Genomic DNA, 18,854 nt, shown 5'->3' with positions numbered 1-18,854 from the left:
CAAGCTGAAAGGTACAGGGGCTCTCTGTGGCCTATTAAAACTGGCTGTAGTGTATCTGATAGCGTAATTACCACAAAACCTTTCTCATCTGAGACATAATACTTAAACACACAATAATTCTACTTGAGTAATTTAAACATTTGATTTGTCCCCTTGAGTTTCTCCCGATACATCCAAAGGCTGGGATCTATTTGCCACACTAACCCCGTCTGCGTATTTTACTTCCCATCTCTGAGCACAGAGGCTCCCTTATCCTCGTGGAGCTTCTTTTTAGACAGAAATCTCACATTTTTCAATGAATCATGCTTATTTTGGATGTCATCATGTTGCATGTCCGTAAAGATTTAGAGGAAGGATTTGAGGCTGAGATATAAATGATTTGGGTTTCAAATACGGTAAGCCAATATACCTTGAGAAAACCATAATTCAAAGAGTCAGGTACCACAATATTCACTGCAGCTCTATTTACAATAGCCAGGACATGGAAGCAACCTAAGTGTCCATCGACAGATGAATGGATAAAGAAGATGTGGCACATAGATACAATGGAATATGACTCAACCATAAAAATAAATGAAATTGAGCTATTTGTAGTGAGGTGGCTGGACCTAGAGTCTGTAATACAGAGTGAAGTAAGTCAGAAAGAGAAAAACAAAATACCGTATGCTAACACATATATATGGAACCTAAAAAAAAAAAATTCTTCTGAAGAACCTAGGGGCAGGACAGGAATAAAGACACAGACATAGAGAATGGACTTGAGGACATGGGGAGGGGGGAAGGGTAAGCTGGGATGAACTGAGAGACTGGCATGGACATATATACACTACCAAACGTAAAATAGTCAGCTAGTGGGAAGCAGCCACATTGCACAGGGAGATCATCAGCTCAGTGCTTTGTGACCACCTAGAGGGGTGGGATAGGGAGGGTGGGAGGGAGACGCAAGAGGGAGGAGATATGGGGATATGTGTATACGTATAGCTGATTCACTTTGTTATACAGCAGAAACTAACACAACATCATATAGCAATTATACTCCAATAAAGATGTTAAAAAAAATACGGTAGGCCAGAGAGACATATTTTTACAACCAAATGGAATAGTAATATATTTGGACATATGGAATTCACGTCATGTTTCATTTTCTTCAATGTTGTTGGCAGAAAAGCCATAGTGAGAGAAATGGCTTTCTTTTCCCTTTGGTTTTGCTTAAGCAGTGGAGAGTCACCAACCAACATTTGGTTCTTACATTGATCCTCTGCTCAGGATAAAGAATCACAGGTCGCCAGTTAACAATAGGCTCTTCTACTGTCAAGTGTTGGGGGATTTAAAACTATTCAAATACAAGCCCATTACCCATCCTAGACCTTACCAATTTTTAGGAAGTACCTAGAAGGAGATAGCACTATAATAATTTTATAGAAGGAAAAATCTGAGCCAGAGGCATCAGGGGTCTACTCCAAGTGTGAGGACCCAGTTTGCTTTCTGAACTCCTTAAAGACTTCAGAACCACAGTGCAAAATAAAGGTGATCCAAGACACTGTTTGTTGAAGTGCGACATTTGCCTATGTTGGTAGGCAAAGTTCGTTAACTAGATGCTGTTACCAGGCAGTGTTCTAAGCACTTTACATTATTAATTTACCTAAGATATCACAGTAACAGTCAGAAGTAAATGTTCTTATTATTTTGATGTTACAGATGAGGAATCTGAGCACAGAGATGTTAAATGGCTTGCCCATCATCACAAAGCTAGCAAACAGCAGAACTGGGATTTGAACCTAGGTTGTCTAGATCCCAGGTCTGTGCTCTCAGCCACTGTACTTACCGGTTTCACATGTGTCTATCTTAATGCACATTTGAAACAAAAAGATAACAAGGTACTATTGCTCTAGATAAGCCTAAAATATAGAAGGTACTGGTAATCCATTTGGTACAGATATGATGCCCTGATGTGCTCATAAATGGGTCAAGCCTTCAGTGACAACACCTTCTACAATATCACATTGGAAAGATGGGTATTATGATATCTTATGCTATTAAATTAAAACCAATGCACCTATATTAAATTACAGATTTGTTTTCAATTTACAGATTTACACAGATATACTGAATATATGTGTATATGGCTTTATTCTTTTCAGGGCTACATTTCATGGATATTTTCTCCCAATATGGCAAAAACTATGAAGGCTGTGTTCGAATGATTAAATTTGGGAAACACTGATGGTAGCTCAAACCCTCTATTTTACAAGTGAGAAACTTAAAATCTGGGTTACTAAAGCAACCTGCTCAGAATAACACAGTTAATTAATGTTAACAATGGTTACTGTTTTTTGAGCTCTTACTATGTACCTGGTACCATTTTAAGTCTTGTTATGAGGCTTATAGATTTAAATTTAATTACAACTTGCCAGGCAAATACTATTGTTATTATCTCCATTTTACAGATAAGGAAACTGAGGCTTAGAGATAATATTTAACTTGTCCTGAGGTCATACAGCTGTAAGGGTTAGAATTGGGAGTGGAATCCTGGTCTAATTCCAGAGCCCAGATGTCATCTGTGCAACTATATTTCCATTCATGAAGTGTTAGCAGTTAATTACAAAGCAAGTCCTTTTCTATAGTTCTTTCAACATCACATGGCCTCCCATTGCCTCTGTTTACTGAGATTAGCTGCCATTAAACATTAACTTTAGAAGGAAAAGATGGAAAGTATTATGCTGAAGTGTACCCCCTCCCAAAAAACAACTCTTTGAAAAGTTTAAAAATGAACGCCGTTCACAGCAGAAAGCTATTATCATATCTGTCACAGCAGCAAACGTTCTCCATTTTAATGGGATTGAAATGATGCCATTAGAATACAAAAAATAATTTAATGGTACATTCACAAAAGTTTTGTGATACCATGCTAAGCTTTTCATAACAATATGATGTACCTTGTTAGGGATGTGAGCCAAATATAATTTAACTTCTCCCCGAATTCTCCCTCTCCTCCAACCCTCATCTTGTTTTGTATTTTTAAATTTTACTAGGCACTGATATTACTTCAATAACAAACCATAGCCTTTAGGTAAGTCTTTCATCAGAAAGAGAATCTCAAGGTTTTCTTTATAAATAGCACGTTGATTAACTGCCACCCTTTGGTGATGATAAAATGAAGTCAAGTTAATAACATTCTGCTCTCATTTCCAGTCAAAGATGGTGGCTGCAAAAGAAATATCAATGCTTTGCTGGCAGGCTATAAAGCCTGATATTCTGCTTTTAAAAAAAAGTGGAGCCCAAATGAAGCAAAGCCGCCAGGTAAACAAGAAAAAATCTACTCTACGAAGACTAAAGAATTTCCTATCATCATAGTCCTATGAGCCAAGTGTTATTTCCATTTTACAGAGCCGGGAAACCGAGGCCACAGAACCTGTAGGGAGAGGAACCCTGTGAGCATACACATCCACATCTGTCTGCCGGTAAATTCACTCCTTTGCCATCATTCTGTGCTGGGGCAGGAGGAAAGTTGGCAACGTGTAGGGAGTCCTCGGAACACACACGTTCCTGATGATGGTCCTCTCCTCATTACTTCAGCTTCCTAAACACTTTTCCTGTGATTAAGGAACTGAATTAATTATTGACGAGGCAGCTGGCCAGCACAGAGAAGAAATCCCACTCACGTGGGATGTGTTCTCTCTAAGCGGAGCAATGGGAATGTGTGCAGTATTGTTTTGTTCTTCCTTCAAGAAAGGGCTTGACAACTGGTCAGTGTCCAGCAGCCTGATCTTTGGACATAAATAATCATTGCACCAGGGAAGGTTCTATACCTAGGCTATCTGATCTGTTTTCTCCACAAAGTGCATTGCACTGAAAGGGATATCATCCCAAGGTAGAAAGTAGAAATCTCATAATAAAACATTTTCATCAGTGAATCCTGGGATGGGCCACAGTTCCAAGAAGGACTATTTATTCCAAACGCTGGAATGGATTTAACAATGTCCAGTCATAAAAGGGACTGACTCCAAGAAAAGGCAACATTCCTACACTGTTGGTGGGAATGTAAATTGGTGCAGCCCTGATGGAAAGCAGTATGGAGGTTTCTTAAAAAACTAAAAACAGAATTACCATATGATCCAGCGATCCCACTCCTGGGCATATATCTAGACAAAATTCTAATTTGAAAAGATACATGTACCCCAACGTTCATAGCAGCACTATCTACAAAAGCCAAGACAACGGAAACAACCTAAATGTCCAATGACAGATGAATGGATAAAGAAGATGTGGTATATATATTACACACACACACACATATATATGTATATATACATATATGTATATATATACACATACATACTATAGAATACTACTTGGCCATAAAAAAGAATGAAATAATGCTATTTGCAGCAACATAGATGGCCTTAGGGATTATCATACTAAGTGAAATAAGTCAGAAAGAGAAAACAAATACCATGTGATATCACTTATACGTGGAATATAAAATATGACACAAATGAACTTAGCTACGAAACAAACATACTCACAGACATAGAGAACAGACTTGTGGCTGCCGAGGGAGAGGGAGAGGGGAGGGGAGGGGAGGGATGAATTGGGAGTTTGGGATTAGCAGATGCAAACTGTTATATACAGAATGGATAAACAACGAGGTCTTACTGAATAGTACAGGGGACTATATTCAGTACCCTGTGATAAACCATAATGGAAAAGAATATGAAAAAGAATATATGTATGTAAGAATGTATAAGTATATATATTCTTTCTCATATATATGTGTATATATATGTAACTGAATCACTTTGCTGTACAGCAGAAATTAACACAACATTGTAAATCAACTATACTTCAATACAATTAATTAAATTAAAAAAGAGACTGATTCCAAGGTCTAAACTGCCCTCAGAATAGTATCCAAGCACCTTACCATGGCTCCCACGGCCCTCCGTGCTGTGCATCCACTGGCTTTCCGCTTCCCCAGAAGGTCGTGATCACTTCCATCTCAGGGCCAGTAATGGTCCCTCCACGGGGATGCCTGCTCCACTGGCCTTCTCAGGGTTGGCTCCTCTTTGCTCTGAAAGGTCTGAAAGGAAACATCACCTTCTCAGCGCCTTTTCTTTCTACCGGGCATGACCTTTTACATGACCTTGTAATTCCTCATCTTCACAGTACTGACTGCTGTCTGAATAACTGGTTTGATTTCCTGTTACTGTCATCTCCATCACTAAAATGAAACTTGCTGAAGGTAGAAATGATCTCTGGTCTGCAGTAGTTTCTTCAGTACCTAGAATGATGCCAGACATTTAAGAAATGCTCAATAAATACTTGTAATTTTTTATTAATGAAACTGAAGGCATAAATATAAATTATATAATTGTCCTTTTTTTTTGCAATAGAAGTACACAGAGTTAAAAGGGAAGGAGTATATATAATGGGAAGGGTTATGAAGTGAATTTATTATTACCTAGATCTTTTTTAGTCGTCACTAAATTCTCTTATTTCCATTAAACATCATCTATAAGTTTCTTCTTTCCAGTTCTTGGGCCTACCGATGTACTATCTCCCCTGACGTACTATCAAACCTCTCTACTCTTCCCAAGCCATTCCTGTCTCCTCCTGTTGGTTTTCTTAATCTGACCATATCATTCCCCAGCTTAAAGCATTACCATTACATGCAAATGCCCTTAGGATAAAGTCAACTCTTTAACATGACTAGGAAAATATTTTGCAATCCTATCTGAGCTCAGATCTCGAGCTTCATTGCTTGCCCGTCACTTTTCTTCCTTTCCAGACACCAACCATTTTTAGTTTGGTTTCCTGAAATTACCATGTTCTCTCTTGCCTTTGGGCCTTTTCTCCATTTCTCACCCCTCTGCCTGGAACATCCCCTGCTCCAGTTCACCAGACTAATACTTATTCAGCTTTGAAGGAGAGTTACTTCCTTCCTTCTGGAAGCTTCTCCAACCACCACACCTTCTCCAGTACCTTACACTTTACCAATTATCGCAATCATCAGACTCTTAGCCCAGCTTCCTAGTTTGCCTCCCCCATCAGACTGTATCTGTCTTACATACTCTTATTCCTCTAGAACTGAGCACTATGCTTGGTACTTTGCTGTCACTCAGTAATTGTAAAAAACAAGACAAAATAAAGGGATGCTTATGACATGGTTTTAAAGGAAATATCTGTGTTGCCACTTGGGAACTTTTCATCAACTGTCAAAGTGTCCGATAAGCCCACCATGCCCAGAAATCACTTTGGCCCTCTCTCCTTTTTGAATGATTACCAAGAGGCTTTGTAAACACCCCCCACCCACCCCCGCCCCCCCCCCACCCACCCGCCGGGAGGCTTAGCTCCCAGACTCTGCCATTTAGAGGGTAATGTAAGAAGTCCTTTTCTGGAAGCAACATTGTGCGTGGTGGTACCTCTTAGCACAGTGAAAACTCGGAAAAGAGGGTGGTCTCAGCCAAGGGTCAGATTGCAGATACAATGCTTTATGTATTTGGCAGTGCTCTAGAGACAAATACATAATCACAGAGGTATGTGATCTGGTCGGAAAATTCAGGCCAGATAGAATGACATGGGTAGAAATGCACAGACACAAACACATAACAATGAGCACTCTTATTTGTAAAAACTACATAAATGGATGGCAGCTCTCTACCTCTGAAGTGATTTATAAATTAAAATAATTGCCTCTTTGAACTGTGCAGATATTAATTGACCTATCACTAATGTACATACAGTCTCTAAACCATCCAAACATTACCTAAACATTTTATTCCCTTTATTCTGGAAACCCCAAAACCCACAAAAATAGGCTCTTTGTTCTGGTGCCAAGGGTCATAAAGGAAAAGCCATCATCTTTGATGACTTTGCAATTCTTATTCTAGTTCTTCATCAAATTAATTCTAAGTGAAATAATGAGTACTCTGAGCTTCAATAACTCTTCCTATTCCTGTCCCTTTTTTACAACCTCATCCCCAAGCACATGGATCCAGTTCTGGCTCAAATTTCTGGTAATGAGAACAGGGGGATTCATTATTTTTTTAAATTAATTTTAGCTTTGGGTACATATCCCAAACCACTCCAGATTGTGGGCACCTGGCATTTCCTTCCTATGTAAAATGAGGGAGAAACTAAATTGGCTGAGGCCCAGACATGCATGGACTATGACAAGCTTGCTAGGGGCCCATTCTGGAAGGGTGATCTTGACCTAAACTGAAAGGCAGGCAGAAAAGCATAGCATTTAAGACAGGAGCTTTAGGGCAGTGTTTCTAAACCAGGGGTGATTTTGCCTCCCCAGGGTAAATTTGACAATGTCTGGAGATATTTTGGGTTGTTACAACTTGTTGGGAGGGAGGTGCTGCTGGCATCTAATGAGTAGAGGCCAAGGATCCTGCTAAATATCCTACAATGCCCAGGACAGCCCCCTATGACAAAGGATGATCCAGTCCAAAATGTCAATAGTGCTGAGGTTGAGAAACTCTGCCCTAGAGTCTTATACACTTGAATTCACAGCCCAACTTTGCTCTTTTATTGGCTATGTGATCTTGGGTAAGTTTCTTGATTTCTCTGAACCTTAGGTTTCTCTTCTGTCAAATGGAGATGATAAAGTACACACTTTGGTGGCATTTTTAAGGGTTTAAAAATACTATATTCTATTTTAATTGACCATATATAGTTACCATATAATTATTATATAGTCACCAATTACTATATTACTATATATTCACTGATTAAAATATAGTAATATATTACTACATATTGCAGCAAATTGCCACAACTTGAGGGGAAATTGTCCACTTTAAAATATTAGTTCCAAACCCAGATTTTATTTTCTCTTTATATCAATATTACTACATAATAGAAGGATGCAAAATGCATAATTTTATTTAGAAAATAGATTTGGCAATAATTGACTTCTCTTTTGGTGTGACTAAGTGATATTAATTTCAAAATCTCAAAGATCCATTCTGTTTTTAGTAAGAGGAAAGGATGCATTGTGAATATACAGGTTCTTCAGCATCTACACAGGCCCAGAAATACAGTAATACTTGCTTTAATTCAAATAGTTAAAAAATAAATAAATAAACAAAAGCCCCAGGTTTCCAGTGAGCAAAGACACAGTACTCTAAGAATGCCTAAGAGTGGAAGAAAATGAAAATATAAATCATATTCTGATATTTTTCTACGTAACACTGATATGTAATATCATATCACATTAAGCAAATATAACTTCCATACAAAATTTAATCTTTGAATAAAGAAATCAATTTGGACTTATGTTTATACAAAAATAGTTTCCTGAAATTATTTCCAATAAGAAGTGTTCTACTATTGCATAGAAGTAGTCTGCTAGTTCTTTATACCAACTCTGAAAATACTGTCCCCAAATAATTTGATAAATGAAAATCATGATCTCCCAGTATTTTTTAATACATATATATATATTTAATATATATATTTTTTTAATGGTTTATTTTATTCTATTTTTTTGGCTGCAATGGGTCTTCAATGCTGCACACAGGCTTTCTCTAGTTGTGGTGAGCAGGGGCTATTCTTCGCTGCAGTGCGTGGGTGTCTCATTGCAGTGGCTTCTCTTGTTGCAGAGCCAGCTCTAGGCGTGAGGGCTTCAGTAGTTATGGCTCACGGGCTCTAGAGCACAGGCTCAGTAGTTGTGGCACATGGGCTTAGTTGCTCCACGACATGTGGGATCTTCCCAGACCAGGGCTCAAACCTGTGTCCCCTGCACTGGCAGGCGGATTCTTAACCACTGCGCCACCAGGGAAGTCCTCCCAATACTTCTTAATGCTACAACTCCTACTTCCTTGTGCTAGTCCTTATTTAATGGACTGAAGAGCACAGTCTTTTGGTCATTCTACAGATATTTTTTGAGTGCCAACTATATGTTTCCACAGAGATGGGTGCTGGGGTTATATGATGTTTTGGAACATGCAGATGGTCAGAAGACCACACAGCTTTGTTAGCAAGGACTCAGAATTCTAGAGTCAGAGAGAGGTGGCTTGACCTCTGGACTTTTGGCTAAGCCATGTGTTAGGCTGGTGAGCCTTTGGCCACCTACTCAACCTGCCTGAGGATCAGTTTCCTCATCTGAAAACAGGCTGAGAGAGTATTTCTCATCTGTTTGTTAAGAGGATGCTGATAAATAGCACTGAACTTGAGCCTTGTTATTTATTACAAAAATTGCTTAAAAATGGTTAGCTATATTACTATAAGGACCACTGTGTTATTTTTATAGTCCAGAAATGGCCTGGTTTTGGAAAATAGAAGCTTTTTTGGTATTTTCTTCTTGAAATGCAGAAGAAAACTGATGGGAGAACTTAAAAAGCATTACAAACCAGAAGGTGAATAAACCATATTTCTTAGCACAATGTGTATAAGCTTACCAAATGGAGCCAGCTGTCACAAAATAACCCAGGGTTGTTGGTAGTGGTTTTTTTTTTAAGCTTCTCATGGCCAACTGGATGCTTAATCCAGTAGCTGGACAAGCTTCTCTACATTGCATTGTTTACATATTTTCCTTAGACATGGAGTAGTATTATGAAACAAATCCTTCAGTACACAAACATTCAGAGCTGCTTTCTAACCGGACTTTAGACAAATAACTTTATTTTTTATAGACAGCTAGCTAATAAAATTCTAAATGGTTTTGAAGAAAAAGCACAAATTACACACTGAATAGCATTTATTATTTCTCTTATTAAAAAAACAATGCATGTTTCCTGTGGAAAATACAAAAAAGCAAAAAGAAGAAAATACAAAAATTCACCTCTAATCTCAATGACCAGAGATAACTCTGTGTGTGTGTGTGTGTTTGTGTGTGTACATGTACACATAGTGTTACTTCTCTTCAACAACATTTTCTTATTTCATTTAATACTATATTGGGATCACTAAATGTTACTACATGAGAGCAGAAGTCAGAAGTCTTTCTGCGAAGAGCCAAATTATAAAAAATATTAGATTTTGTGGGCCACGCAGTTTCTGTCCCAACTACTCAACTCTGCCATTGTAGCGTGAAAGCAAACAGAAACAATCTCTTAATGAATGGATGTGGCCAAATTCTGCCCATGGTGGGCTGGGTTTCTCTGACAATCTGTAGTTCGCCGACTCCTAGGCAAGAGCCTCATCAATAGTTATATTATTAAATATAATTATACTAGAGTATCATCAAGAATTATATTTGTTATAATAGTTATTAGGGAAAATGTAAGATTTTTTGATCCTCTAGATCTTGGAAATTTCTTCAAGTGTTTTCTTGTTAGTGCACATTTTGGAGAATTAGATATGAAAAAACAACCACCAGGCATTAAAGAAAAATAGTTTTCTGGAGGTCAATTAAAAAATGCAAGAACTCTGACACTGCCCTTAATTAAGTGTGTGTTTGCTCCACCACCATAATTTCCTAAATTCCTAGTGTTGTTTTGGGAGCAGCATTCCCATGCGTTGAAGGACCACACTGCCGGTTACTCCAAGCTATGAGAGTGTTTCTGTTGTATGAATAGTGTGAATCCAGCCCTCTGCTGCAGCTGCTACCAAGACCCAGTCACTTGCTCAGATGATAATGTCATTTGTTATGAGACTGCTCTAATGGGGGGGGGGGGAGTCCTTGAATTGATTCCTTTGTATTTAATTCTTTGAAACCTACAGGCATGGGTTGTAGGTTGTGCTCTGTGGGAAGCTAACTCTGGGACAAATACTAGTACTGAGGAGATTATTAGAGTGGTCTTGAGATCAACACCTGTGAACGGGAGTGGAACGCAAGGAAGATGGGGTAGAGGGAGACGATGGGATGTATTCTCAGCAAAGGCCTCGGCTGACCCCATGGGAAGTTCTGGAGCTGAGGCGGCTCTGCAGGACTGGCCTCCAAAGGGGAAGAAGGGAGCCCAGCCTTTACAAGCTGGAGTTGACCAGCTATTGGCCAAGGATGCCCCCGGAAGAGCGAGGCAGCTCTCCTCAGTAGTCTTTTCCCAAAGGGGGCCAAACCACCAAGGGTTGCCTTCTGGCTGCACTCCCAGTAGTTCAGAGAGTAAGTCCTTCATTCCTGACGGCGTTCTGGGTGATGCATCAAAGCATCTACCATCTCAAGGGTTAAGTCCCAGGGAGAAACTTGCCCAAGCTGATGTTCTGTTCTTAGTTTGAAAAGCCAATGAAGTGATGTTTTTGAAGCAGTGTGGAATTTTAACCAAGTCTGGTTTAATGAAACCATTTGGTTTAATAATTTCATTCAGTCATCCCATGAATATCAAGACCCGCAAACTCTGTATGGGCAAGGCAGGTGTGGGTAAGTTAGATCCTAAAACAAATTCAAGACATGTGGAGCTTAGAGCCTCTGGGGAATGCAGGGATGTGAATTACAAGGTGAAATGATGGCAGTATTGGGGGTGAAGTAGCAATTCTTGGTCCTAAGCAATCACGATTCACCCAACCCAAATTCCCATTTTATTTTTTAAGCTGCTACCCTTTTAAAGTTTATTAATAAACTGTATCAGTAATAACCATGGCTCAATTTCTGCTGTAGGGAAGCCTGGAGTCACAAACAGAATGTAAATGTGTGGCAAGATTTGGATATGGGCAACACGGCTAAGATTTATTATTTCCAACAGACACTGAGTTATCAGAAGTCCCCTGTGCCAGGTAATCTGGCTCTCAGCACTGTGATCTATAACCTTCTTTTGGATGACACTCTTTTCTTCCCCTGATCATTGTATATATTTTACCAAAATATTATAATACATTGCAGATATTACTCAGGGGCCCCACTGAATAAAAATACTATATTAAAAATGTACTTCAACTCACAAATGGAATGCAGCTTCAGGTCTTTCTCACCTGCAAGTCAAAAATGAGGTCCCTGTACCACTAAAAAGCCAAAGTGGGACTTTATATTGGCACCTGGAGGGTTGTGGACCAAGTTCAAGATTATGAACAAGTGTACACAGAATTACAATAAGGGCAAAAGAGATCTCATTTGTAACACATAAGATGCCAAAATAACTGCTTCAGTGTGACATATATGCAAGGCATATATAAACCACGTGGGATTTTATGGTTTTTAGGAAATACTGGACATTAAACATAGGCAATTCTGTACCAAAGGTTTCATTTTCTTCAATAAGGCAATTCTGTACCAAAGGTTTCATTTACTCATCCATTTACTTATTCATTTATTCATTCTTCCATTCAGTATAGGGTTGCTGTGTGTACATTTCCAGGGAGCACCAATGATATCATTGTCTATGTGTATAGTGCCCTTGGAGCTGGACAGGACACAGGCTGCACAGCCATATTAGGTGACACCGACTCAACAACATATACTGGGTGAGTATGTGCCAGACGCCGTGCTTGGCACTGAGAATAGAGCAGTGAGAAAGACAGACTTGGATTGTGCCCCCATGAAGCTTTACTTTAGATGAAGTCAGACAAAAGAAGAGTAACTAGAAAAACCAAATGAATATAAACTGAGATAAGTCCTAGAAGTATAGGGACAGGATAGCTTACGGACCTCTAACAGGGAGACCTAATACTCTGGGCTGCCAGGGAAGAAATTCAGAGGAAACAACATTTAAGTTGAAACATGAAGGGTACGTTTGTTTACGGATGTGAAAACCAGGTTAGGGAAGGATGTTTCAGTAAGAGAGAACAACAACAACAACAAATTAGGTCAGGAAGGAGTATGGGATAGCCAAGGAACGGAACCAGACCAGTGTGGCTGGAGTGCAAACATGGGAGATGGAGGAGATGGGACTGGAGAGGCAGTTGGGGGCCAAACTTTATAGAGTTTTGAAGGATGTGTTGAGAATTTTGGTCTTCATTCTAAGGAAAACTGGAAAACATTAGAAGTCCTATGCAGGAGAATGACCTGTAGTAAGGCCATGCTTGTGCATATGGAGAAGACATTTGACACGGACAAGAATATATGTGGTTGACAATATGAGGACTCTTTGGTAGCACAAGTGAGAAAGGATGGTGGCTTGTCTAGGGCAATGGCAAAAATGGTGGGAAGAAGTAAACAGATGAAAGAGGTTATCAAGTGAAATGTCTTAACCTACCCTCATTCTGCTATTTCTTGACCAGAACCGCTGCATTATTTTGACCTCTGAGTACTCTCAGACAATATAAAACATCAACTATCGTGAGTGAGTCTGTGAAGAGCCGAATTATTTGATGTTAACGTCAAAGCCCACTGCAATCAAGGGTTGGGTTTGCCTATTAATATGTCATATAGCCAATAAAATACTAATTACCCTTTTATTCATCAGAAACCTATTTGACAACCTAAAATTTAATCCCTCTTTTCTATTCCATAACGTGGAGTACCTACTTATTTGGGATTGTGGTGAAGATGCAAAAAGATGACACATATCTAAAGCACTGAGCACAATGCCTGCTATATCGTAATTGTTTCTGGTTACTTTTTACTACTGCTATTATTCATACTTAGGTTGGGAGTCTGGGATGAGAATTAATCATCCTTTTTCCTCTAAGTTGGGCACCAACTTTTGAGAAAAGAGATGCAGGAGTTAAACCAAGAGAAGTGAAAGTATCAGCTTTATATTGCTGAATTCAAGAACATGATTGGCTTTTCTGCTCACTTCTGCCAAATCTAGTGATCAGTATACCTAACTCAAGGAAACCTGCATATCTGCACAGCAAAATTGCTCTTGTGCCCTCCATCAGAGACACAGAGGGTTTGAGCAAGGCTGGGACCTGGCCCTGACTCAGAGATGCTTATATCATGGAAGAAGTAAACAGAACACTCGCGCTCCTCCAGGGAACCACAGAGCAGAGAAATTGAGAGCAGGGATCCTGGAGTTCGTTTGAGTGAGTAAACCTGGCTGTACCATTCATCAGCCAAGCAGCCATGCAAGTCTCTCAGAGTTTCTATGACTCCTCATCATAGAAGATGGGAATGATAAAGTACTACCTCATAGGACTGTTGTAAGGAGTAAAGAAATGAAAGTGTTGGTGTCTGGCACACAGAAACCCTAATACATGTTTGTCATGACCAGTATCTGAAAAAAGAATACAGAAAACGCTGTACCCCACGCTTCTCCAATCCCATCCACCAGAGAGGTTACTGTTCTTCCCAAGGGGAAGAACAAAGGAGGAGAAAGTATTCTGAAAGAAAATGGAATACATATTTCCTATGCATTCCCTTCCTGGGGCACGGGGTTTAAAGCTCTTCCTCTATGCTGAACATGAGGGGAGTAAGGGTTGACCTCCCATATACACTATCACTTGATACCTTGGCCTTGAATCTGTCCTATCCCTCAGGTGCCCGTCTCCACCTGGGAAGCAGGGGATTTGTCATATGCATCAGTATATCCTCCCAATAATGTAGGGTCATGTACTGTGCTTTGCATGCACTGTGCTAATTACAATCAGTGCTTGATGGATTTGAACGTGAGCATCCTTCTTGAGCTATCTTGTTCCTTAATCAACTAAATCGTGAGGGGTTGCTGCCTGCTGGCAAAACACAGGCCCTGAGCAGGAAGTATGAGGTTCCCATTCGTCTGTTCCCTTTCTTCAGAACAATCTAGACTTCTAGACCCTGATTTTCAGTGTTACCCAGAAAGCTGGGTGCCTAAAGCTAAAAAAAATTTCTTACCACAAGGCAAACACTCTTTACGTTCACCTTCCTTACCCGTGCATTTTTCCTAACTTAAAATTCCTGTCTGCCCAAAGCAGAAACAAAGGATTTAGAAAAAGTTTATTATCAGATGGACACCTTGATTTCTTTGTTTCCTTCATTTGCATGCTCATCAATAAGATTTAGCTAAATACACAAAACAGAGGAAGGATTAAGTAAAATATGGGATAGTTTCCTTCACTGTACCATTTATTCACTGAAAGCATTTGTTTGCTATTTATTATTTGCCTCCCCCAATTACAGTGTTTGTTCAGTGGGACTTTGTCTATTTTGTTCATCTCTTGGACACCATCGTGTTATGGGAGAGTTTGGCAAACTGTGGCCAGCTGGCCAAATCCGACTTACTGCCTGTTTTGTAAATAAAGTTTTATTGGAACACCACCAGACCTATTTGTTTACACATTGTCTTTGGCCCTACAACACCTGACTTGAGTAGTTGTGACAGAGACTGGGTGGCCTTCAAAACCTAAATTTATTACTGTGTGGCCCAATACAGAAAATATTTGTTGATCTCTGGCCTAAACCTCTAATTGATACATATTAAGTGCTTAATAAACACTTGCAGAATGAAGGAGTGAATGACTCAATAAACGTATAACATATGGATAAAGAGTGGAGGAAAATGCAGATAGATAAAAATAGCGTGTTAAAGGGATAGGACTATGCTTGAAATTTTTTTTTCTTTTTAAATCCTGTAATATTTAAGAATGTCATTTTTTAAAAGCAGATACAAAAATTTAAAAGTAATACCACCACCTTTGTAGACTGTTGGGAATATGGAGGTCTCGTGGTTCAAGAATTGCTTCAAATCTAGATTACTGAGCTGTTTCTTCATGTTTTCATTTTTAGTTCAAAAGCCAAGCACCCTCATTACTAATTATCCTCCTAATTGTGAGTTAACAGTGGGGAAAGCTGGCCCGTGGGGATTACTTGAGAAGCTATTTCCACAGCCGAAGATGTGGGTTGTTCAAACTTGAATGGAACAGAAACAGACCTGACTTGTGGAGTCATGTAAATAATATTTACCAAACTGGTCATTTATCAAAATTAAATTGATCCAGGGCCCCTTGAGGCTTGGTTATCTTAGTTTCTACTCCAGACATAACATTTACCTGATAACTCACAGAGCTCCCAGGCCAGCTCCCTCCTCTTCAGCTTGGCACTTCTTACTTGGGCCTTCCAAAGGAGCCTTCTTTGTTTAAACCTCGATCTGTTAACCAACAAAAAAAAAGCAGAGCCTTTACATTTTTAAAAGATCAAGAAAATGAAAGAAGAGAAAGAGACATTTTATTTTTTTCACACACGGACGAAAATTGGTCTCGCTCACTGGTTCCATCCACCTCCAGGTTTCCATGACTCTGGTCTCAGGCTCTTGTATAACTATTGGCTCATTTGTTTAATGCTCCTTTAGGGGCCTTTCCAACTAGTAGCACAAACCGAAAGAGGAGAAGCAATCTATTCACCAAAAGGTTGCCTTTTTAAAAGACATTTTGCATACTCCATTTCACAAAGAAACAATGGTTGCAAGGGCTCTGGGACATTAATTTTTCACAGGCAAAATATTCATCTTTAATGCACGTGGCCATAGGTTCAAAAAGTAATGTTAAGCTTGTGTATGTTGGCTGGAGTAATGCTATTCAAGACTTCATCCTAGTTCCCCATTGCAGAAGAGTTTTACCTCACAGCGTTCAGTGTTTTCCTTTGCATTTCAAAGCCCTAGAATCAAATGTAATTGCGGTTGCATGATGGATTTGGATAGGGGGAAGGCACGTGTTTATGTGAATTTATAGGCATTTACATCTTTAATGAACACTGGTGGCATTTTTTCTAAAATAACTCAACAACAGGGCGCAAGTTATTTGACGCTTTTTTGCCAAAAGTTAGTAAAAGAGCACAATGCCCTAGAAAGTGGCCTGGCCACCTGAGTGACCTTATTAAACATGGCTGCCCCATCCCGACCAGAGTTCCCATTTGTAATTAATCATGAAAATAGCTAGATTAAATAGAATTCAATTATGATGAAGGGTCAACTTGCCTCTTCGGAAGAGAAAATCGAAATGATTCTGAAGCTTCGGGTGATACAGCTCTTTCTAAAGGTTCACTTCAGAATTGACCTTTCTTAAGTGGAGAAGTGAAATGTCTTAGACTGAACAAGACAAGGCAGCAGCCTCAGTAAAACAGCACTGATGTATATAAACACACAGAGAATGAAGAGGCCAAGTAGGACTGAATGCCAGAGACACTAAAAAGTCATGCAAACAGAAATGGAGCAGGGATGCTAGTTGTGAATCTACTTCATAAGGGACATATTTTCTTAGGCCAATAACATATCTTTCTACACAATTTCAAATGTAGGATATCACTTAAGCCTCTTTTTGCTCCATATCTAAAGCTACAGGAAGTCCAGCAGCCGTGTACTCTGTTTTTATTAGGCTGAGTATATCCAGATGATTTTAATAAAGTTTTAAAACGACATTAGTTTCCTGCTATTTCGATGAAAACCACTTGCAAGATGAATTTAAAGCAATAGATCTATTTCTTGTCAACACATGCTCTCTTTATGCAAATACACCACTCTTTCATAATAGCCAACAAAACAAAACACAGACACAATCATCGACTGCATGCGACATGGGAGAAACATGTCATTGTTGTAAATGTTGAAGGACAAAGAAATGGAGAGTGTGATGGGTGCCAGGGTAAGCTGCCCAGATTTCCCGGATGAGGACTGAGGTTCTTATTATCCTCAACTGCTGAAAGCTCAGCACCTATTGGAGTCCCTCTCTCTGGGAATTGTCAAATAGTGTCTTTAAAAAAAAAAAATCTATTGGAGTATAGTTGATTTACAATGTTGTGTTTCAGGTGTACAGCAAAGTGATTCAGTTATACATATACATATATTCATTCTTTTTTCAGATTCTTTTCCCATATAGGTTATTATAGAATATTGAGTAGAGTTCCCTGACCTATACAGTAGGTCCTTGTTGGCTAATTTATATATAGTAGTGTGTATATGTTAATCCCAAACTCCTAATTTATCCCTCCCTCCCCACCTTTCCCCTTTGGTAACCATAAGTTTGTTTTAGAAATCTGTGAGCCTGTTGCTGTTTTGTAAATAAGTTTATATCATTTAAAAAAAAACTAGATTCCACATATGAATGATATCCTATGATATTTGTCTTTCTCTGCCTGACTTACTTCATTCAGTATGATAATCTCTAGGTCCATCCATGTTGCTGCAAATGGCATTATTTCATTCTTTTTATGGTTGAGTAATATTCCATTGTATATATGTACAACACCTTCTTTATCCATTCCTCTGTTGATAGACACTTAGGTTGATTCCATGTCCTGCCTATTGTAAATAGTGCTGCAATGAATACTGGGGTGCATGTATCTTTTTGAATTATGGTTTTCTCCGGGTATATGCCTAGGAGTGGGATTGCTGGATCATACGGTAGTTCTATTTTTAGTTTTTTCAGGAACCTCCATTCTGTTCGCCATAGTGCCTGTACCAATTTACATTCCCACCAACAGTGTAGGGGGGTTCCCTTTTCTCCACATCCCTCCAGCATTTATTGTCTGTAGACTTTTTGATGATGGCCATTCTGACTGGTGTGAGGTGATACAAATAGTGTCTTGTCCTAGGTTATGCCTATTCTCTGGAGACAGCTCACAATCCAAAGACAGGTCAATTTGTGTATGTGGATGAGAGGGCAGGGAGAGGTGCAGAAAGCCGTGGTCCCCTGACATCATGTGACCCGAGGGGCCATTCCAGTCTTACACAAAAATTTGTGAATTTTTATTCCCAGGTCTAGGACTCACCCTCACCTTCAGGTAATCATGATTCTTACCCTGGCCTCCTACCTGGTCTCATCTCCATCTCATCTTCCCTCTTAGGAAGCCTTTCCCACTACTGTCAGGTCAATTTTCCTAAGGTTCAGTAATCTGTCAGATGCTTTTTAAGAAAGGAAAAAAAATGATAAAATGGATATTCTGTGATCGAATAAATCTGGGAAATGCTATGAATTTTATCCTCTTCTTGGATGTTCATAATTTATCTTAGCCTATTCAAGACTCTGGGCAGTCCTACAGTAAAGAATCTGTCGAACCTTTTTAATCCAGTACTTCCCAGACCCGTTTGGTCATCCAACACCATGTTTAATCCCCATTAACAGCC

The 18,854-nt window shown here is 39.3% G+C and overlaps 1 long non-coding RNA gene across 4 annotated transcripts in view; it reads left to right on the top strand.

The window, feature by feature from the left end:
- LOC309814079 overlaps positions 1-18,854 on the top strand; it is a 182,518-nt gene that overhangs the window by 151,753 nt on the left and 11,911 nt on the right. The window lies entirely within an intron of this gene.

The sequence above is a fragment of the Mesoplodon mirus genome, assembly GCF_964341445.2.
Source record: "Mesoplodon mirus genome assembly, chromosome: 12".
In the NCBI taxonomy this organism is placed as follows: domain Eukaryota; kingdom Metazoa; phylum Chordata; class Mammalia; order Artiodactyla; family Ziphiidae; genus Mesoplodon; species Mesoplodon mirus.
Note: the sequence above shows the minus strand (reverse complement) of the source record. Positions and strands in the feature narration are given on the sequence as shown.